General features: G+C 49.2%; 1 protein-coding gene across 3 annotated transcripts in view; it reads left to right on the top strand.

The window, feature by feature from the left end:
- The first annotated feature begins 6,851 nt into the window (after positions 1–6,851).
- The window catches only part of LOC135240394 (Krueppel-like factor 12), a 69,867-nt gene continuing 53,872 nt past the window's right edge, over positions 6,852–22,846 (top strand). The window contains exons 1-2 of one of the 3 annotated variants that reach the window (XM_064309808.1): positions 6,852–7,069; positions 7,613–7,738. The gene's annotated coding sequence lies outside the window, so the exon portion shown is untranslated. Of the gene's footprint in view, positions 7,103–7,612; positions 7,739–17,723; positions 18,082–22,846 lie in introns of those variants that run through there. The other 2 variants (XM_064309806.1, XM_064309805.1) reach the window with 2 other exon arrangements.

The raw sequence follows: 22,846 nt of genomic DNA, 5'->3' as shown, positions 1-22,846 counted from the left end.
TGCTGTCTTATTTGTAGTTTTAGGGCACTTTGGCCGTTTGCTTGACCTCCGTGACTAGGCCTGATTGTTATTCTAACACAGCCCGGGCCCTGTTTATACGACCAATGGAGTGAAGGTAAAGCATAGGCCCCCACCCCCACCCCACCCCACCCCTCACCCTGCGTTCAAGGTAGTGGCCCCCCAGTCCAGAATTAAATTTCCCAGACATTACAGCTAAAGGTGTTTGTTTTAAACATTTGTCATCTCTGTAATTAATTATAGTTTGCTCACTTATGGACGGATTTGAGTTAGTATTCTCTTCAGGGAAACTGCATTAGTCAAATTGTTAGCGTTGGTGAAAAGGTATCAATTACACTTAATCTACTGCTGCAGAACTGCCGTTCCGCCAGCCTTGCCTTGCCTTCTCCCTCCCGGCGGCTGGCTAACTGCTCCGCGGCACAGCGTCAGCATTATGGAGACGGAGAGGCCGGGAGCCGCGTGAGGGCGGGGTCGAGCGCCGTCTCCCCCTCTTCAATAAACACGCAGACTGAGTTACGGCCAGGACTCTGTCCAGGCATGCTGCCACGGCAACCTGGGTCCTCCAGCCTCAGACACCCCCCCCCACCACCCCCAACCGCTGCCCCCCCACCCCCACACCCCAACCCCCACCCCCGGCAGGCATATTACAGTGACCACAGCAGCGGCAGTGCGGTACAACATTAGAGATACGCTGCATTATTAACCAGAGAGAGAGACAGAGCGTGAGAGAGACAGAGAGAGAGTGAGAGAGACACAGAAAGAGAGTGTGTGTAAGAAAGTGAGAGAGACAGAGAGAGAGAGTGTAAGAGAGTGACAGTGACAGAGAGAGAGAGACAGACAGAGCATGAGACAGACAGAGAGAGAGTGAGTAAGAGAGTGAGACAGACAGAGAGAGAGAAACAGAGTGTGTAAAAGAGTGAGTGAGACAGGGAGAGAGAGAAAGAGAGAGAGGGAACAAAGTGAAGGCACCAGCCCAGGTGAGCTGAAACTATACCCTGACTCCAGGGAAGAGAAACTCTCAGGAACACAAAAAAAAAATCTTCTGTGAGAAATAAATAAATAAATTAGTAAAACGACTATAACAATATTCCGGCAAATCCTAAATTCTCAAGGAGCTCAATAAGAAACATCTGTGTCCTGAGTCTACTGTATGCTGAGTCTACTGGGCCAGCTCTGTTTGCCTTGTCTGCAGGGAGGGGGGACCGGGAGGAGCTGGGCCCTGGCGGTCGGCGGGCGGGGCTGGCGGTTTCCAGGGGAGCGAGCGGGAAATGCGTTCGCTGGGCTGTTAACTGAGGCCTCACGCCCCATGAGTGACAGTAACCCCATTGTATCGAGTGTTTGGATTCCACCCTGCAGTCCAGCATAGAGTAAAAACAGAACCACGTCTGAATTACATACATACATACACCATCCAACCTCTGCCCACCCACCCCCAAGAAATTATGAGAAAAACTTTTGTGTCAATCAAGTTTGCGATTCCTCTTAACGACTGGAAAGCAGCTGGTGCTACATTTATAACTTGTAAACCGGGAAGCAGATATGAGGGTTTATTTTGATGCTCAGGCTTATGGTTTGTGTTTACTGATACCACCTGTAGAAAACTGTGCATTCACTCTCAGAATGTTATAGTCCAAGGGCTAGGAGAAAAAAAAATCTTTCATGAGTACTGTAGTGTAAAGCAACACATCACTTATTTCTCACTGTATGGTTATGTTGAGGATACCACAGCAAAACAATAAATAATAAAAGCCCAACGCCTAATTGATGGTCCATGATTATCTCTGGACTGGCAGAAATTTTTAATTGCTTACGCCCTTCTAAATGAGTTTGGTCAGAGTCAGTTGGTTTGCTACCTGTCACGCCCCACGCGCGGCCTTAGAAAAGGTACTCCATTTCCCAGAAGTAGAAGTTTTCCCTCTGTAAAAGCCATCCTGTCCGCAGTCCGTTACACATGTTTACATACGGCTAAGCACCTGTGGTGTGGGACTGCGCTGCTTCCTGTCTCGCTAAGCCAGAGTCCCTTTACGGCAGGCACAGGTGGGTTCCCCCCCCTCTCCCAGGTACACCTACCAGCACCAGCGCAGCTCCACTCCGGAGGGAGGCCGCTGGCACGGACACAAAAACCCCCAGGATGCATTGCTCAGGCGTCTTCAGCCAGCCGGCTCTGAGAGCGCTTAAGCTACTGTGGCCCTGAGAGAAAACAGGGAATAAATATGAAGAGCAGACTCAGGAAGTGAAACTGGGAGAAAAAAACTATTTGTTGCACATATAATACAATTAAAAGTGCAACACAGCGTGTAAACTGTCTTACATTTTCACCCTCAAAACTGTACATTTCAAGCAACAGCACCCTCAATATAAAAACAAAACATGTAAGGTTGGTTGGAATAATATGAGTACGACTTCTGTTTATTATTGATTAAGACATTAAACATCGCGTGAAACAGACAGCAAAATAGCTCGAGTAGGCTATACTAACCTATAGGATACAAGAAAAAAATATACACAGTCGAACGAAAACTTTCTACTACCAATATCAGAAACACAGGTAAATACTCGGACTCAGTATTTGACTTATTTTCCAAAGTATTCGTACACTTACTCCAAAATATTTGTGAAGGGTGTTCAGTTTTAACTTCAGCGCTGTAAACTGTTGATGTTGTGTAGCTGCTATGCCGGCTAATGGTGCTGCCACAGGGGTCGTCATGGCGATTATAACGGCTGGGTAGCGGAGGCAGCGCCAGACACACACTGCACGGGCGTCTGCGCGCGGCTGCCCTCCGCACACAGAACGCTTATCTCCCGCTTCCCACGCGCGCGCCGGCAATACTGCTTTTCTGTCCGTTTCCCGCTTACAGCCTTTCAGCGCGAGCCTTTCGTGATTCGCCGTTTTTTTTAAACTCCTCGTCGGCGAAAAGCGAGAACGGCGCTTTGTCCTTACTGGACATTACTGCGGGTGCAGGTACTGGGGATTCTTTTGGACCAGTGGATTAATGAGGTAATGGACCCTCTAACTCGCTTCACACTGCATTTCTTTTGAAAACAATTGGGATAAAACAGCGGGACATTTCAGCATGGTGCCTGGCAAATTCAGTGCAACAGGCTATGAAGGGTAAATCCATTCATTACACTTTATGGGTCAGTCAATGACCACACGCAGAATACAACTTCAGGTGACATCTAGTGCAAAGAGGATACTTCTGTGATCCAAACTCTGTCAGACAGCATGCACTGTATGCAAGTGACTGAGTGCTGATACTCACTTATCTAGGCTATTCGGACTCTGACATACTGTTCCATATAAAAAATGTGATGCAGTGCAGTAAATGACATTTCTAATTGCGTGCCCCCACAACTCTCCCATTTCACTTCACAGCCAGAAGAAGCATGAGGGTAGGCAGACTAGGGAGAAAGCAATGGTCTGCTTTCACATGATGTGTTTGACTGTGCACCAAATTATACACCCCCCCCAACACACACACACACACCCATACAAGCCTGTCTGGGAGAAAATAGAGGGCTGCCATTCTGGATCTTGCCCTCTTCATAAAAAGCATCAATATAAAAACAAAAAAAATGTATGGAATGTTTATGCAGCTCTCCCCAGTTGCACTAAAAATAGAAGCACCTCACAGTAAGTGCCCCGCTTACTGCCTCTTGAGTGACTGTCCATCCCTAACTGGGTGCTTCTCTTGCCTGGGGAGGAACAGGAAGCTGAATTGCAACCCCATGGGTGGCTGAGCAGAGAGCCAGGGGATGGCTCTTAATGGGCGTGACCCCCCCCCCCACCCCCCGCCTCAGGCGGCCGGATTGAGCTGGCTTTCCTGCATCAGTGAGGTGGGGGGGCACAGTATCTCCATTTGAAAAATAAATGTTTAAAGGGTGCTGGAGCTGTTTTGCGCGTATCTTGCGTTTGGTATGTTGCACTGGAGCTGGAAAGCCTTCTGGCAAAATCCGAAGCATTCTTAAAGCCGACCGCGGGGTAGAAGTTTAACTTGCCAAAGCCGAGCGTAACGAGCAAACCAGCGCCCAAACCCTCAGAATGGGGGCTGCAGGGGGGCGGGGGGTGGAGTCGGTCAGCCGTGCCAGCGGGACGCTCTCTCGCCGCGCGGTTTGGGAGAGCGCTGCTCCGCCATCTGCCTGCACGCCGTGGCTCCGCCTCCTGCCCCCCCCCCCACCCCCCAGAGGGGAATAGCTGTGGGTAAGTTATTCAATTAGGGATTCATTATTGGCCTGGGCTACCTCAGAATGAAGCTCTGATGATGCTGCCGTGATTACGTCCCCCCCCCACACACACACACACACACACTGCACCCCCCCAACCACCCCCCGCATTCCTTCATCTCCCCACCTCCCCAGCAGCCTGTCCCGCACCAGCAGCTACGAGAGATGGGGGGGTGGAGCAGGGAGGAGATGAGGGAGAGAAAAGGGGGGAAGAGAGAGAGAGAGAGAGACAGAGAGAGCCTTTGACTCTGATGCCCCTTTATTAGAACATCACAGTCAATTCATTACACTGGAATAAAGATAAAAATAAAACATTTTAAAAATCTCAAACTGGAGAAAGAGAAATGGAGAGAGGGAGACAGAGAAAGATATTAGAGCGAGAGAGAGAGAGAGAATCGCGATATAGCCAGAGGGAGAGGGAAGCAGGTCTATCAGAAATGCCTGACTGATTTCAAATGAACCTCCTCAGCACCATGGACCCTGTCCAACGCCCCCCATCAGAACGAGGTCACAAGGACAAGAAGGAGCAGAGGAATCACCAGCCAACCTGAACAAAACTAAAAAAATTGAGAAACAATTTGTAACATAACAAATGGCATTCTTTTTCACTAGCCTCAGATATCATGATCAGGAAAATAAGAAATAAAAAACAGAAATATTGTGTTTTGTTTCAAATTCACATATGAAATTAAACAGGATGTGCATTCAGTATTCAGTGTGAAATGAGAATTAGAAACGTCCAAGTACCTCCCTTTCACTACTCTGGCTGGCTGAAGGCAAGCCCAAGGAAAATGTGCCACTGTTATTAACTGAACATTCTAACGCTGATATCACAATCACTACTGGTAACTGAAAGCAATGGAGCTCTAGAGCACTGATTTAGAATATTGAAAAAAAAACATAACAAAAAAAATAACAAAACACAAGCCACAGATGGTTATCTAGAGAGAAGACCCAGAGCACAGTAGTCATTCTATGCAGAAAGCACACTGTGTGGAGAAGACACCCTATGGAAAGAAGGTACTGCTAGCAGTGAACATGCTCAGCACAATGAGCGTGCTCTGGGTGGGGAGGGGGATGCTTGGCTGCAGAGGAAATGTACTGTGCTGTGAGACGTCGATCAGGAAGCTACTGTTAGCAGTGAGCATGCCCTGTGCAGTGACTTATCCTATGAAGAAGCTGGTGCGTGAGATGCCGTGCAGTGATATCCTATGAAAGCTACTGTTAGCACGAGCTGCTGGCAGACTATCCATGAGAGCACGTTAGCACTGAGCATGCCCTGTCAGTGACTTATCCTATGAAGAAGACGGTAGCATGACATGCCCTGCAGTGATTATCTATGAAGAGCTGGTTGCATGAGCATGCCCTGTGCAGTGACTTATCCAATGAAGAAGCTACGGTTAGCACTGAGCATGCCCTGTGCAGTGACTTATCCTATGAAGAAGCTACGGTTAGCACTGAGCATGCCCTGTGCAGTGACTTATCCTATGAAGAAGCTACGGTTAGCACTGAGCATGCCCTGTGCAGTGACTTATCCTATGAAGAAGCTACGGTTAGCATGGCATGCCTGTGCAGTGATTCTATGAAGAGAGGTTAGCACTGAGCAGCCTGTGCAGTGACTATCCTATGAAGAAGACTCGTTGGCACTGAGCATGCCTGTGCAGTGACTTATCTCTAGCTGAAAAGCTACAATAGGTCAGCGCAGGACTATCGAATGAGAAGCCTACACTGGTCATGCCTGTGCAGTGACTTGCCATGAAGGCTCGGCTTGGGTGGATGTTGAGGGCCATCCTGGAAGTGTGTGGAAACCGGAGCAGCGCCGCAGTGACTTTCAATGAAGAGCACTGGTGGGCATGGAGGCATGCCTGGGACTGACACAAATGAAGGAAGCACTGTGCAGGAGCATCTCCTACAGGACTTATCCTATTAAAAGGCTTCCGTTAGCTATGGCCGTGCTCTGTGTGGGGAGGGCTGCAGAGCAGAGCAGTGTCCAAAGAGGACCTCTGGCACTGAGAGGTCCTGCCTCATCTGCTCCGCTGAAAACACAAATAGGTCAGCGCAGGGAGCAGGAGGGGCCACATGGTCTCTGTGTGAGGCCCTGCCAGCTGAATGGCTCGGCTGGGCTTGATGTTGAGGGCCATCTGGTGTAAGTGTGTGGAAACCGAGCACAGCGCCGCCATACTTCTTCTGCCCCAAGGGCACCTGGGTGGGCGGGAGGATGCTGGGACTGACGCTGAGAGGAACACCTGCAGCCTCTCCTCCCCGACATCCTTCCTCCACCAAGTGCCTCCCCAGGCTGGCTTCACAAAGTCATGGACCCTTACTGCATGCCGCTCATGGTGTCAGGCCGCTCAATTTTGAGAGCATATGCTTTTCTGGAAAAAAATTTTTAACAGCTATACTTTGGTTTTTTAAAAAGTGTGTTTGAATTAAAGGTCAGTTGTATTCAAATTGTTGTTTTGTTTTGTTTTTTGTCAGTGTTACCAGGAACAAAACTGTCAAATTCTGGAAACCTTGATGAACTGTGGTCATGCAGCATAGAAAACATCTTCACTTCCGGTTTTAGTGCTTGGTGAAACCTATTTTTTACAGTCTCTGGGTGAAACTAGCGACCACAACACGAACATGACATGACGGTGCTCCACGGTGTAAAAATAAATCGATAGTAGGGCCTACATGCAAAAATAGTCCTGCTCCGTTTGATTTTTGCCTTTGAGGAAACGAACCGGACGAACTGCAGAACGAAACGGTGTGTGAGGCAAAGCGACGTGAAAGCACCAGGGGGTTTGCTGACTAATATATTTCAAGTGAAATCAGGCGACATTAGGTAGGCCTGACTATGTTGCCAGCAAGCTATATGGTAGGTTAAAGTTCAAGGTGTCATTAGCAAATACTGACGTTGCTGCAAAGAGCAGTGAGAAATTCCCTCAAGGTAGTCGTTGTCTGAAGGTTTCCCTGCTTGAAAGTACATTTTATTGTGTTTTATACAAGGATTTGGCTGAGTAACAACGAGTTACTCAATTATAAAATGGTTGGGAGGTTATTTTCCCCAGTATGCCCGGCTATGAAGTAGCGCCGGCAAAAGTTTAATCACGTTCTGAATTAATGCGTACCAACGGTCTTTAATTTAAAAAAATGTTTAACCGTAAATCGCTAGCAAGCCAACTGTTACAATATCAGTGTTAATGATCTCCAAACATGTAAGGGATCCAGCCAGCACTGCAAACTCGAGCATGGTTAGCTTGAACACATGAATGACTGCAAAGAGTAACTAATCTAGTTATAGTTTTGCTTCGTGTAGCTGTGTTTTGAATATAATTCAATAGTTGGCTAGCTACTTGTATTCGGCTTCGCCTCGGGAAATTTGCAGCTCCAGAGTTGGGTGTTCAGAATGCGTAATGGCCAGCCCCTCGGTCTTTATCCCTCGGCCTACTCGGCAGTACAAGGAAGATGCAGGAGGAAGGTGGACAAGAGGAACCTGACATTATTTTCTAAGGTAACAAAAAAAAAAAACATTTGTCAACAATTTGACACTTGCAATACTGTATTGAAAAACAAACAGAAACGTCACTTCATATCTAGCGGACAAGCCAACGAATTAGCAAGCAACCCATTTTCACCTTAACTTCTTCCAGGGCTAATGATCAATCACTGTCTGGCTTTACAGTTGGTCTTGTATATTAGCTGTTACGTGACTACAGGAACGCCGTAGATTCACAATGCAGAATACCGACAGTCTCAACTAATCCACTGCTTCAAAATATGAATAGAATATAATAGGATAACTTTAAAAGTTTTTTCAACAATGCCAGAGTATTATAATGCTGAGGAACCGCAGACTAGGTTGAGTAGTGGATTTTTCGTTTTTCGTGGTTGTTTGGCAGTCCTGTCGCAGAAAGAAGAGAAATTATTAGCGCAATTCTGTGGCCAGTTTTACCACTGAGTAAGATGGCTTCGGAATGCTCCCACCTTGTATTCCTGTTTTCCATTAACTGCCTTGCCATCTGTTTTTGTGTTTGTTTATAAGCACGCTAATACCAGTGATAATCCTAACAGGACACTGAATGTACGACTCCCCAGGTTTCAGCCGACGCTTTAAGATAAAATCATGGATATAAAATGAAGCTCTATTCCCCGTGCAAATAGTAGACTTTGTTTTCTCTGTCTAGTTATCTTCCGCGGTGCCTTAAAACCAATGTCAGTGGTAAAGTGATGTAATTTCACGCGTCTAAAGACATCAGGATGCTGCTCCTGAGATGTACTGCCAGGACAACACTGGACGTTTTTGATTTAATTAGCCTATATTAGCTTTTTAAAAAAAAATTTTTATGGCCTGAGGTGCTATGTGAAAAAACACGCATTTAATATGCATTCAAATAAGCCCAATTAACTTTCAGAAAAATTCTCTGTTCAACTAGTTGATTAATTGCTCCAATTAATACATTGTCCAGCGGTGTTTATCATGTTTGACGTCTGCTCAGTGAATTGCGGGGGAAAGGGCACATATCTCATTCTTACAGTGCATATCGTATTTGATTCTCAGGCATCCAAAGCATAGGTAGAATGCCTTTCTGCCCTCATCCGTTCCAGGCTGCAGTTTCTCACAGTTTCTGTATTTCCAGATTGGGTCTTATTAACAAGGATCTCTTCTAATTAATATAAACTATACAACTGGTTTTAATAGTCTGATGTAATGCAGGGATTCTTTTTTCACAAGAATCTATTTATGTGGTGGCAGCGCAGTCTAATGGATAAGGCGCTGGTCTTATAACCTAAAGGTCACAGGTTCGATTCCCAGGTAGAACACACCCGCTGTAAGGTACTTAACCTACATTGGTTCAGCATATATCCAGCTGTATAAATGGATGCACTGTAAATGGTATGTAAAACGTTGTGTAAGTCACTCTGGTAAGTCACATCTGCTAAATGCCTGTAAGAAGGCAGTTGCTTTGTTGCTGCTCCTGAAGCACATACAGTTATACAATAGGTTTGGTTTGGACAATAATAATTTGTTCTGCTTCCTGTTCTCTTTTTTTTTTGTTTGGGTGCAAAAACAGTTCTGAATGTAAGCAGGTTGTAATTAATTTGAGAAACCGCTATGTGTCCAGTCTGCACCTGGCCTGATTTCTGATGCAGTTAAGGTGAACATTAAGCTTTTAGGCTTCGTACATTTTGTGTTCATTGTATTTTCCTATTGTATGAGAGTAGAACAGACTTCTGCAGCAGAACAGGAAGGTGAGCACAGCAGGCCAACAGGTTATAAAACTGTAAGGACGGATTTAGAAATATAAACGTAAGAAGCTTACAGCAAAAATCCAGCACATGAACAGGGAAGCAGAAAAACTTACTGAAGAAGGGCGAAAGCTGGTAATGTTGGGGTGGGTGTGCACTTGAGCTTGTGATTGGATGATTGATGAGAGCGGAGCCACTGTCACATGTTCATTCTGATTGAGCATTCCGTTCACAGGAGCTGCAAATGATGACATCATTTATCTAACTCATGGCCACAGATGGTAATAATTCAGGATTATGACAGATCTTTAGTTCCTTTTGCTATTTGGTCATATGTGTCAGAATTCATGCAGTATAATTTCAAGCGCAGTGAAAAATGACCGTACACTCAGTGTGTCTCCTTCTCAGCTTGGGTTGGTGAATAATACAGGCTTATTACCTACATGGAAATCATCTAAGTTTGCACTGTTTTGTATATGTGCTGTAGAAATACATTAAGTAGAAATTACATTAGCCAAAAGAGCTACTATTGAATCAGGATCCATTTTGAAAATACGTGATACAGGGAGCATGAGCTCCAGCATGGTGAGATTCTCCTGGACGCTTTCTTCTCTGATTCGCTCTCATAATGAGTGATTTGCTCTCGGTAGTGTTTGCACTCGGTAGAACATATCAATTTTGTCGGGGGTTTCTTTGTTCTTTTGCAGTGGCACATCCGTTAGCGCGATCGTTTTAAGCGGAGCCAGTGAATAACTGTGACCCTTTTAATCTGGCTTGTGACGAGGGCCTCTGCTCTCCTGCACAGCCCCTTTTAGAGTCGCTGGTGAAAGCAATGCTGTTGCTATGGCTACCTGCTGGCAGCCTCCTTGGTGTGTCGAAAGCTCCCACAATGAGCACCACTAGCTGCTCCCTCCCCAGGTCCAGGGTGGGGGGGGGTGTGGGGGGGGGGGGGGGGCTGCTAGGAAACAAGAGGTTTCTCTGCAACCACAGAGCCGCCAGACTCCGCTGGCAGGCTAAAGGCAAACAGAAAGCAAAAAAAATAAAAAATAAAACCACACAAACCCGACGCTATCTCCTCACGTGGACTTTACACAGGAGTGCACTGGTCAGCCGCTTGATTGATTAGGGAGGGAGGGGGCGGGGGGGCGGACTCATGTCAACACGGTGTGCGTTAATATGTAATCAGGCGCTGTGCCCTCTGGGTACGGCTGAGGTCCGTTTTGTTTGTGTGGGGATGTTATTGAGATCTCCAGCCCTACATATTTTCATCTCACGCAAGGATTTTTCTTGGGTGTTCTGACCTTACAAATATGAAACAAGCGACATTTTGGGAATGGAAAAAAAAGTTCTAAGTGTGTTTGAAAATATGTGGGCAGTACATATACAGTATAATTAATGGCGCAACTATGTGTTTTGATGGTACTGGTCTCGCTGGGGCTGGAATTCTGCGATAACCGGTCCACTGGAGGAAGTGGTTTGAGTGTCAGGCCCCGCCCGAGTCTTTGAGGGCGGGGCAGCGCTGTTAGATGATCTGAGTAAGGGATCCTGGTGAACGCCATTCGATATCCGGCTGGCCAGTCTGGCGCTGCCTGGAATCGCTGTTACTTTCAGCGGCACGCTCCTCGAAAACAGACATACGGGGGGAGGCGGCCCCCAGACGCGTGATTGGCCCTCAGCGTTGGTACGGTCTCGTTTTAGAAGGACTCGGACCTCGTAAAGGTAGAGAAATATGTACACAGAGAGGAGCCAGGCGAGGAAGCCTCAGATGTGGTTGCCATTGGACACTGGGGCTGTGGTCAGGTTGCAGCAGCCACCCCCACCCACTACCCCCCCTCCCTCCCACCCCACCCCCACCGCCTACCTCCACTGCATTGACTAGCTGACCTTGGCGTGGGCCTTTTACGCCTGGAGCTTGTGTTTCTCATGGAGGGGGGGGGGGTCTGCTTGCGCAGGTGCACTGAGTTCAGGACAAACACCCAGCCACCTGGGGCGGGGGGGCTGCATCAGTTGGGGGGGGTGGATCAGTGAGCGGGTCCGGTCCCATATCTCCTGTCTCCCTCCGCACGTCAGATGTGACCCCGCTGCGGAACGCCGGACGTGCCCAGACACGCTCGCTTTTGGCCGCCTCCGTCCGGGTGTTCTCGCTCCGTCCCGCGGCTACATCAAGAGTCTCCGTAGCCAAAAATTCGAGACTCGTTGCCGTATTTAATACATGGTTAACCAAAACTGGAAATGCAGCACTGTTCCCTGTCTGAAGGGTTCTGCTGGTTTTGCGGGGGTGTGGAGTGCATTCTCCTGGCATGATTTCGGGTGTCTGGGATCTTTGTCAGTGATCACTCCTTGGTGCTGAGAGATCACCGTGACTCCGTGTCACACAGAGAGGCGAGTGTCTCTCAGTAGATGCATTAAGAGCAGAATGCCCAGCCGAGCTCCGCAGGCCCCCGGTGGTTTCTCGGGGTGTGGTGCTGGAGCTACCCACGTCATGGCCGGATCAGGTGATTGGATCCGGTCCCAGTCTGGCCCGTGTGGGACAGTTGGGAGTGATACCTGACGCAGGGTTTGCTTGCTCCATCAGCGAGGTGTGAATTGATTTGCTTTCCAGTGGAAGAGTGGTGTCATATTCCTGCAGAATTCTGAACGCTGGCAGAGCTGCAGGTTTGGGTAGAACCAGCCGCACGCGGTGGCCCAACACCTTATAAAACGACTTCTACCGGTGTTTTCAAATCACCGCCTGTATCTTAGCATTCGCCTGTGATAATATTTACTTACTTTATTACGTTTTTTAAATTTCCAGTGTGACCATGAACCAGGCCTGTTCCTTGATTGTTGTCCAGCTTTTGCAGATGTTGTATGTCACCCCTGGACCTGCACAGCTGCTGGTTATTATGCTAACGGCCTCATTATCTTGCTGGAGCTCTTTACTTTATTTTACTTGCAGACACCCAGCTCCCTGACTACACTGTAGTCTGTCGTAAGGCTGTCTCTCCTCCCTGAGGTGTATCATTGTGTTGGTCACAAATTATTAAAGATTTTATTTCTTGCAGGTTCTTCTCATTCCACATTTCCCCCCCCCCCCCCCCCCAGCTCACAGCCGTAGATCGCTCTGAGGAATTTTGTCGCCTGTTACTGAAGGAGCAGAGGCATGGGGGGCCGACAGGCTGATTGTTTGATTGATTTTGAAGTTCAAACCACTTTGCTGCCGTTACTGTACTTTGTGTTATGTGACCAATTAATTAATTAATCAGTCAAGCCTGAGGTCTCGTCTGCTGAGTGTTTATGGGGCGAATAGTTCTGTTCGGGTGGAACTGGAGGAAGGTGGGGGTCGTGAGCAGCACCTTTCCTGCACCCTCAACCCAATTACACCCCACCCAGGTTGTCAAATGAGACATTATTTACTCATAAAGGGTCTGCACCTAGGCTCTGAATACAACGCTGTATGATATTGCTGTATTACCCCTTGCGTATTCCCCAGAGCCAGTACCACACACCCTGTACACGCATGTACTGAAACTGTGGAAAATACTATGAGCTGTACCTGATAGTGCTGCTACCTGCACAACCTTACGAGGTTCTTACTCATATGTAGGGATGACTACCTTCTGACGTGTCCTTACCTCACCCTGAGACGTGACTGCACATACCCTGTCGGCGTGTTGTCCTGACATCCCTGTCGACGCGTGTACCACTACCCTGTACGGCGTACCTGTACCTGACTACCCCTGCTGTACGACGGTACCTGACATACCCCTGTACGACCTGCACATACCCCCTGTACGGACGCTGTACCTGTACCTGCACATACCCCCTGTACGGACGGACTCAGCGTGTACCTGTACCTGCACATACCCCCTGTACGCCGGTGACGCACATACCCTGTACGCTGTACCTGCACATACCCCCTGTACGGCGCGTTACGCACCCTGTGACCGTGTACCTGCACATACCCCCTGTACGGACGCTGTACTGCTACCCTGTACCCTGACCACATACCCCCTGTAGCGTGTACGCTGACTACCTGTACGGACCGTGCTACATACCCCCTGTACGGACGCATGTACCTGTACCTGCACATACCCCCCTGTACGGACGCGTGTACCTGTACCTGCACATACCCCCCTGTACGGACGCATGTACCTGCACATACCCCCCTGTACGGATGCGTGTTCCTGCACATTACCTGCTTAGCCTCAGGTGGATTCAGATTTGACCGTTCATAAATAAGCCACCCAGAAACAGCCATAGTCCGCATGTCACTGAATCAGAACACTACCTGCTGTACGGACATTATATTAGTGGCTTGTGTTATTAACAGTGACTAATTAAACGTGAATTAAATGTATGAAAATAAGAGTTTAGGTGATTATATAAGCATGTGATGCTTATCACACTAAACATTTCATGTTTGAATTAAAAATATAATGCAATTGTTATTTCACAGGAAAATACTGTGGTACTTATTTTACAGATTATTTACACATCTGGGGAAGAAAGGCTGATGACTGTCGGTCCTTTGGGAGACGGTACTTGTTTTCACAAGGCTTATAACTCAGTTCTGAACATGCTGTGACTCACGGTCTGTGGGAGCGGTGCCAGGTTGGAGGGGTTTTGTATGAAATGTTTAAAACGCTGATTTCTGCAGCTCACCGGTCTTCGCCTGTGACATGCTGCAGACGCTTGGGAAATCTGCCCGTAGGTTTAGTTCTGTCACATGGGAAGAACTGGCACAACTTCTTTCTTGAATCGTAGGATTGGGCCGACTTGCTTGCTTCGAAATCAAGGGTCATGTTATTTCTTCCTGAGTTTATAAGTTTCAGCAATTTGCCGGCCATGGAACCGTCATTTATGCGACTGACCCTAATGTTTGCTCTGTTTCATATTTACTGTCTTTGGAGAAAATGATTGTGTCCATCCTGGTGTCCACATAACCGGAAGAGAAAGAGAAGAGGGACAGGAGGGGTTGAACCCTGGATTTTAGGGTTGATTTAGTGATAAAAACTTAAAGTGCGTGAAGTGTAGAAACCAGGAAATATCTTACCAGAAACAGGGCCTTATGCATGTTGCCTAAGTCCAGCTCTCATTCTAGATCTGTCTTTTTGAGTTCGCCCCTTCTGTTCCCAAAGCTTGCTGACAACATTTATGAAAGAACTCGATGTTTGTATGATGACTGCCTCTATCAGCACCTACAGTACAGCGCGAGGTACAATTTCTTGCTGCGAAAAAAGATTTTATTTCTTTACGATTTGAAGGCATTTTGGCTGCCAGCAGACAATGCAAAGACATGGCATGATCTGGGATATGAAACGCAGGAGGAAATGACACCAGGCTTTATTTGAAACCTGTGCAATATGACAAATTTGTACAGTGTGTGCTATATCCTCCAGCTTCCCCATGGAAAAATAAACAAATCCCACAGGATCTTCTAGGATTTGCTGAATGGAGAACACAGATATTAACTGCACTCGGTTTTGTTATGTCACGTCATGTCATCTTATGTCATGTCATGTCATGTTGATACTCTGGAATGATAGAAGCACGCCTTTGCAGAGCAGTGACTGGCAGCGCTGGGGAGATGTTTGTTGTTGTAGAGGTGGACTTTTAAACATCAGTGTTTTTGATGAATCAACTTTTATTTAAAGCTTCCACTTCAAGCACTTCCACTAGGATCACAATTTTAAAATAATATTAATAGAAAGCATTCGTAATTGCAATGAGCATTCATAATTACTTCTCTCTTAGTATAATGCTGTCTGTGATTCCACCCTGCTCTGTAAACTGTTACTTCCTGTATTAGGCTGTGCTTAGCTTCATACCTGTGCAGGTTGAGTAATCTTCACAGCCATAACTGTAAAATGTGCATTTCATAGCAAAATAAATGTTGATGATACTTGCCTGGGATTTATGATGGCATGGCAGCAGCATTGGCGGTAAAATTATTATTAGGGTATGTAGAAACCGAAATGCTTTTGCATTTTACAGGGTTTTATTACAGCAACCGTAAATTATTAGTATTGTATAATGCAGTATTTTGTGGTAGCCTAGCTACTGCCACTGCTTTTGATATTTCTCTGTTTTTCACTGTGTTCATATATTTGACATATTTGGTATGTTGCATTGATCATATGCATTAACACGTTGATGGATTAGGGCATCCCATTGGCTGAATGACTGAGGTGAAATGCACAGCTCTGGTGATACACGGTAATGGTTGTTGTTCTGGAGGCCGTTAGCCGCCAGCTTCCTCAGAGTTGGTGGTTTCGCGGGGTCGGGGGGGAGAGCTAAGAGCCAGGTATCAGCTGGCTCAAGGGTACAACGGCAGTGTCCTTACCCGGGAATCGAACCTGCGACCTTTCGGTTACAAGCCCAGTTCCTTACCCACTGTGCTACACTCAGCTGCGGACGGAGTGTAGCACAGTGGGTAAGGAACTGGGCTTGTAACCGAAAGGTCGCAGGTTCGATTCCCGGGTAAGGACACTGCCGTTGTACCCTTGAGCAAGGTACTTAACCGGAATTGCTTCAGTATATATCCAGCTGTATAAATGGATACAATGTAAAATGCTGTGTAAAAGTTGTGTAAGTCGCTCTGGATAAGAGCGTCTGCTAAATGCCTGTAATGTAATGTAATGTCCTTTCTGAGTCTTCAGCGGGTCTGACGCCCCAGTCATCTTCCTCAGGTTCTGTTACGCCAGCCTGTTTAGTTTCTCTGTAAATCCCACTAACCTCCTGACCTGTCCGCTGTGACGCCGTGTTAAACATTATGATACGGGATCACTCACGAGAAGAGATCATCAGTCTGTTAGCTTCTGATTGCTTCTTGAGCGTTTCACAAATTACAAGGAAATTGCATCATGCTTATGGTTATAATATAGGCCTTACATATACAGAGGAAGATATCCTCATTTTTAAAATTTAAAAATAGATTTTTTGTCCAATTTGTAATTTAATGGGCTCATTATGGACACACCCCATAATATGAATATTCCTGAATTGTGTGTATTTTTTAACTGCACCCCTACAGTTGGGGTGTAAAATGTGATGTAATATGAAGTCGTTTCAGAAGATGCAGGGCTCTCTCTTCATCACACGCGTGTTAGCATGTTGCGTGTTCTGATTCCTCGGGCACGTCTACATCAGTGCTCACGGCTCCTACATACATGACCATGCCGAACATCCACGCCTGGCTGATCATTATTTGGGGAGCGTTTTGAAAGGGGGGGGGGGTTGAGAGAGTGAACAGTTAGAGTGATTATTAAGTGAGAGATCCTTGTTGTGGAGGAGAGGGAATATTAAGCAGGGAGCAGGTGGGCGAGATGTGGCTGAATACAGTTGGGTTATAATATCAGCCGTGAATGCTCGTCACCACAGCCTTCTGATCCACCAGGGCTTCTGAGCACCAGGACTTCTGATCCACCAGGGCTTCTGATCCACCAGGGCTTCTGAGCACCAGGCTTCTGATCACCAGCGCTTCTGAGCACCAGGCTTCTGAGCATCGTGCTCTCTGAGCATCAGCACCGGGCTTCTGAGCACCGGGCTTCTGAGCACCAGGCTTCTGAACACCGAGCTTCTAATCGCTGCAGCCTTCTGAGCTCAGGGCTTCTGAACACTGGGCTTCTGAGCACCAGGCTTCTGAACACCGGGCTTCTGAACACTGAGCTTCTAATCGCTGCAGCCTTCTCAGCTCAGGGCTTCTGAACACCGGGCTTCTGAGCACCGGGCTTCTGAGCACCGGACTGCTGAGCACCAGGCTGCTGAGCACCAGGCTCTCTGTTGTGCCTTTCCTGTGAGCGGAGGGGGCTGGGGCTGGGTCTATCAGAGATGCAAATGAGCTCCACTTCCTTCGCCGTAATTACGGTCCCCCGAGGAACTGCGAGCAGCAACGCCGGTCCTTTGTGGCTTGTCTGCGGAGAATACCGTCGGCTCCCCGAGTTGTGAACTCCCTTCACCGGGGGGGGGGGGGGAGCGGGGGGGGCTGACAGTGTGTGAGCTCCAGCACTTATTAGAGCTGTGGGCTTGTCTTCCTTAAAGCTCCCTCTCCTTCAGCGGCTCGTTTTATGGCCTGCTTGCCACCCCACACAGGGTTGTTTTTTTTTCTTTTTTTGTCACTTTTTTTCTTTGAAAGGAAGGAACGGATCGCCTCTTTCCTTGTGTCTTTCTGTCATCTCTGTGTCCTGCCCACTCCCCCCCCCTTTTTTTTATTGGGGCGGGCGTCCGCTAGAGTCGCCAGCGCGGCGGGGGCTGGGAGGAGCCGTCGGAAACCTCCCTGGCGGGGCCCCGTGTAATTCGATGCACGCTGTTAAAGCTTAGAGTATATTGTCTTCCCTCTCGCGCTGAGCCTCCGCCCACCGACCCACCCTGCGTTTAGCGGATCATGTGACCGCGCTGGTAAGTCATTTGCAAGTACAACAGTTCTCTGTGAGCGCTCCATTCATTTCCTGAGAACTGCTCTGAGCCACGGAGAGGCAGAAAGGGAGGGAGTCACAGAGAGAGCGAGCGAGCGAGCGAGAGAGCGAGAGAGAGAGAGGGGGAAAGCAAGCGCGAGAGAGAGAGAGATAGAGCGTGAGGGGACTCTGTCAGGAAAACAGTTTCCAGCACTCTGCAGCTTCTGACAAGGTTTGTTCCTGTTTTTCTCCTCTTGCTGGTCGCTCTCTCTGCTGCTTGTCTTGTTTTCCCCGCGTTTGTGTGTCGGTGTCTCCGTGTCGCGCACCTCGGTCCGCTGTCATTGAAGTGTCACGGTCGAATGACAAGTCCCGCCGCTCGTTCCCCGCGCCGCTCTCTCTCCGTGCCGCTCGTTCCCCGTGCCGCTCTCTCCCAGCGCCGCTCTCCACGCATTGTGCTGCGGCAGGAATACGCTTCTGCAAGAAGTACGGCGCAAACCTGGCATCCCCATTCTCCTGGCTGTGTGTGTGTGTGTGTGTGAGTGTATGTGTGTGTGTGTGTGTGTGTGTGAGAGACAGTGTGCAGCGAGAAAATTGTCATTGCCAGTGCTGGAGTAGTTGTACAATTATCAGCATCTTACTTGCATTTCAGTACATTATGATTTCAAATAATGATCACTGCTGTGTTCACTGATGGTATTAGTTGGGTCAGAATGAAGTGAGATTAAAGCAGGGATCATGCGTTTTCTGAGAACGGCTGAACTGTGGACTGTGTGTTGTGATGTTGTGTGTGGAACATTTAGGACTGTTTGCTGTTTGTTAGGATTGAAATGCAGGACGTGCATTTTGTTTTGGTGCGGGGAGGTCTGTGTGTTTTTTGGGTAGGCAGGGGCAGGAGGAGCGGGCGACTGCGCGCACCCGCGCGCCACTCTTAAAAACTTTGATCATTATCATAACGGGCCGTGCGCGCGACTTCCCGAGCTCCGCGTCGCTGCCTTCACCATGGCGACACCAAAATGTCAGGCTGTCAGGAAAGGGTTAAATATTTTGTGGCTTGGGAGGGGGTGGACATTGGAGGCGGTGGTGTGGTGGTGGGGGGTGTGTTAGTTGTCGGGGGTGGGAGTTGGTGGGTGGGGGGGGCGGGGGTGTTACAGGGGTGGTGTCTGCGATGTCATCTGTGGTGCTCTCAGACCCAGCTTAATAGTCATTGGTATTGATGGGTGGCTGTCACTGGGAACAGTGCAGCCTGTCTGCGAGGGCTGGGGGCTGGGGGCTGGGGGGGCTGGCCTATGCCTGTTATTTTCAATTAAAGTGAACCTGGACAGAGCTGACAGCAAAGACATTTATACGCGGGGGGTTACGGGCGGGGGGTGGGGGGGGGGGGGGGCGGGGGGAGAGTTTGGAAAGCCAGCGAGACTGTGTGGGGACAGAGGGTTAGGTGGGGGGGGGGGTGGCGGGGGTGAGGTGGGACGTGGGTGAGGGTTTTAGGTGGTGGTGGTGGGGGCAGTGGGGGCAGAGTTTGGAAAGCCAGCAAGCCTCTCTGCGGGGGAGGGGGAGGGGGGAGAGAGGGGGCTGAGGTCTTGTGTGTAAGCTGAATCCTGACCGCTGTGGCAGAGCTGGGCCCTCTCGCCTTTAACCCTGTCACTGCCAGGGTCTGAGCGGCCCCCCCGGGGTCTGAGTGGCCCCTCCAGGGTCTGAGTGGCCGTTTTTGGATTTACAAGTTTCTTTTTTTTCTTTTCCTCACTGCATCAGACCTGGGGGGGGGGGACCTGAAAGCTAGGCCCCGCCCCCACCACCCCCCACCCCACCCCCCACCCCACCCTAACCCAACCCCGTACCGTGCCCTTTTCCCCACCCCTCCAGTGCTGTGAGCTGTCCTCCTTCTCAACCACGAGGTGGGGGGGGTGGGTGAGATTACGACCAGCGGGTAGAGCGTGTTAGCATGCAGAGGCGTTGTGGGACAGCCCCGGACCCTGCCTGAGTGCACTTCCTCTCATGGCCTCTGGACACAGAAAGGGGGTGGAGCCTTCAGAGCTGTTGGTTTATGCTGCTCACAGGCCACGCCCACCGCTGCAGGCCACGCCCATCGCGCACAAACGCAGGGCGTACGGGTCCGTGTGTGGGTCTGTGTCTTCCATCAGCACCGTCCATGCGTACGGGCCACATAACACACAAACACACGTTGGCTTTGAAAGTCCGACTTTGTTTCGTGTTTTTTTTTTTACACATGTCCATCACACACCTGAGATCCTCTGATCTTGTCCCTGTTGAGCAGGAGCTGAACCTTGAGTGACCTAAAACGGTACGGATGGAATTTTTAACACTTTTCTGGGCCTCAACACCATGTTCAGTTCTCCTGCATTTGTGCTGCATGTGTTAGGCCTATCTGTTAGAGATATACCATACCACACACTTCTCTGACTGTGTTAAGCGCTGGTCTCGGTGGGCAGGTGGTTATGTAAGTGCAGCGGGATGTCTCACGCACTGTAAGTCCAGGACTCGTTGTGTTGTGATGATTGCAGTGTAAGTCCAGGACTCGTTGTGTTGTGATGATTGCAGTGTCAGTCCAGGACTCGTTGTGTTGAGATGATTGCAGTGTAATTCTGAGCAGGGACTGGAACGGAAAAGCCGATCAGATCCGGAAGTGGAAGTTTGACTCGTCTCAGCGCGGAAGAAGTTGGGCACACGGGAAACAGAACTGCGCAACCATGTGATAACGTTCTGTTCCCGTAGCCATGGCGATTATGTGCAATGTTGGCGTCCGTTTACTTCCCTCACTATTAATTGCGATTCAGAGCCAGTTCTAAAATTGGCTTTAAATAGAAGTGTTGTTATTTTTGTTGATAATTACGGTTGACCTGCAACCCGTCGAGCGAACGGCTCCTCTTTCCAGTTTCCTTTTCGTTACCCAAACTTCCTTCGGCTGAAACAACAGTAAATGTCTTGCATTCTTCACGAGCATGTCGTTACCGTAGTTACGAAAAAGGGCCAACACAGTCATGGTCCGTTCAAAGGCTAATGTGACGTCCGGTGACAAGCTTTGCATGCGTCAGGAGAAGAATGAGGGCTAAAACAACTGCCCCTGCCCCGTGCCATCGTTCACCCCCCCCACACGTTTGTTCATAGCTGGCCCTCTCAGGACTCAGCCTATCAGAGCAAGCACAGAAGAGCTGAGTTCTTCCTGAGAACTTCTTATGGAGGTTTGCTAATGACATGCCCCCCCCCCCAACCTCGCTGTGCTTGACCTCTGACCTCACACTTCCACCCCAGGCCTGTTTATTACAGCTGTACATGCTGTAGGTGGAGTGAGAACAACAAACAGAGAGAGGGAGAGAGAGGGAGGGAGAGAGAGAGCCAGAGAAGGAGAAGGGGGGAGGGAGAGAGAGGGAGGGAGAGAGAGCGGGAGAAAGGGAGGGAGAGAGACAGAGAGAAAGAAAGAGGAAAGAGAAAGAGAGAACAGGGGGACTGAGGTGCAGAGTCATAAGGGAATATTGTCCCTCAGCATTTGGTGTCCTGAGCCCAGACAGTCTGTTTGAAGGGGGAGGGGCCACACGGAGAGTCTTGTATGTCAAATTGTCAAATATCTCTGCTTCATCGCCAAATAAATCTCAGTCACTGTGTGAAAGCAAGAGTCAGTTACTGTGTGCATGTGGAGCAATTCCAATATTTTCAATTTTAAAAGCAAAGTTTTTTTGGAGTAGTTCCTCCCTGCGAGCTGCAGCAGCTCCGTAGGTGATGAGTAGGGGGTTGTGACCTGGGCTGGAATGAGGGCGTTTCCGTGCCGTGCTGACCCAGGGCCCAGGCCCCCTGCTCTGTGCGGTTCCTCCTGTCGTCCCGGTCCGTCACGCGTGAGGTCCCACGGGCCGCGGTGGCCCCCGCGAGGGTTCGGACCGCCCCCGCCCTCATCCCCCCCCCCCCACCCTCGCTCCCGCCCTCAACCCCGCCCCCCTCCACCTTCGCTCCCGCCCTCAGCCCCGCCCTCATTCTCCCCATCAGCGCAAACTTTGTCTCCAGTTTTAGGTCAAACTTAAGGGGGGAATTATGCAAACAACATGTGGAATCAATTTAGGACCAAGCGGCATACCTCTGCACGACTGCGTTTGATGGGGGGGGGGGAGGGAGAGGGATGGAGAGTGTGAAGGAGAGAGGGAGAGAGAGAGGGACAGAGAGACAGAGAGAGAAAGAGGGAGGCAGTGGGAGAGGGAGAGTAGGACAGAAAGAGGGAGAGAGATAGATGGAGAGTGTGAGGGAGAGAGGGACAGAGAGGGAGAGCTGCGTTAGCTCACAAGAAGTTACAGGCCATAACACTTAGCAGCCCAGCCCAGCTCGGTCGCGGCCCCTGAAAGCGAGCGGGGGGGGGGGGGGAGACCGCGAGCGCGCGGCGAGCGGGAGGATGAACGCAGCTGCTGCACCTCTCGGCCGCGGCGGTGCGCTGGCTGGGTTTACCCCGCGGGGTTCTGCGCCGTGCGGTGTGAGCGTCGGAAGGGCCCGGAGCGTCCGGCTGAGAGACGGCGTGTTTGAGCTGCGTCTGCTCACAGCCTGGCTCAGCGCACAGGTCACACACTGCTTCTCTTACCTTCGGTCTGACTCACGCCACGCTAATTAAACTGCTCTGGTGTGTGTGCGTGTGGGGGTGGGCGCTGAGTGTGTCGGCTTTTGGTGGGTTTACATCTGTGTACGTGTACGTGTGTGTGTGTGTGTATATGTGTACACTGTGTGTAAATGTGTGTGTGTGTGTGTGTGTATATATGTGTATATGTTTGTGTGTGTACAGTATGTGTCTGTGTGTATATGTGTGTGTATAAATGTGTGTGTGTGTGTGTGTGTGTGTGTGTGTGTATGTGTATATGTTTGTGTGTGTGTGTGTATGTGTGTATGTGTATATGTGTGTGTATAAATGTGTGTGTATGTGTGTATAAATGTGTGTATGAGTGTGTGTATATGTGTACAGCGTGTTTGTGTGTTTGTGTATATGTGTGTATATATGTGTACAGTGTGTG

This window comes from Anguilla rostrata, chromosome 15, assembly GCF_018555375.3.
Source record: "Anguilla rostrata isolate EN2019 chromosome 15, ASM1855537v3, whole genome shotgun sequence".
In the NCBI taxonomy this organism is placed as follows: Eukaryota; Metazoa; Chordata; class Actinopteri; order Anguilliformes; family Anguillidae; genus Anguilla; species Anguilla rostrata.
Note: the sequence above shows the minus strand (reverse complement) of the source record. Positions and strands in the feature narration are given on the sequence as shown.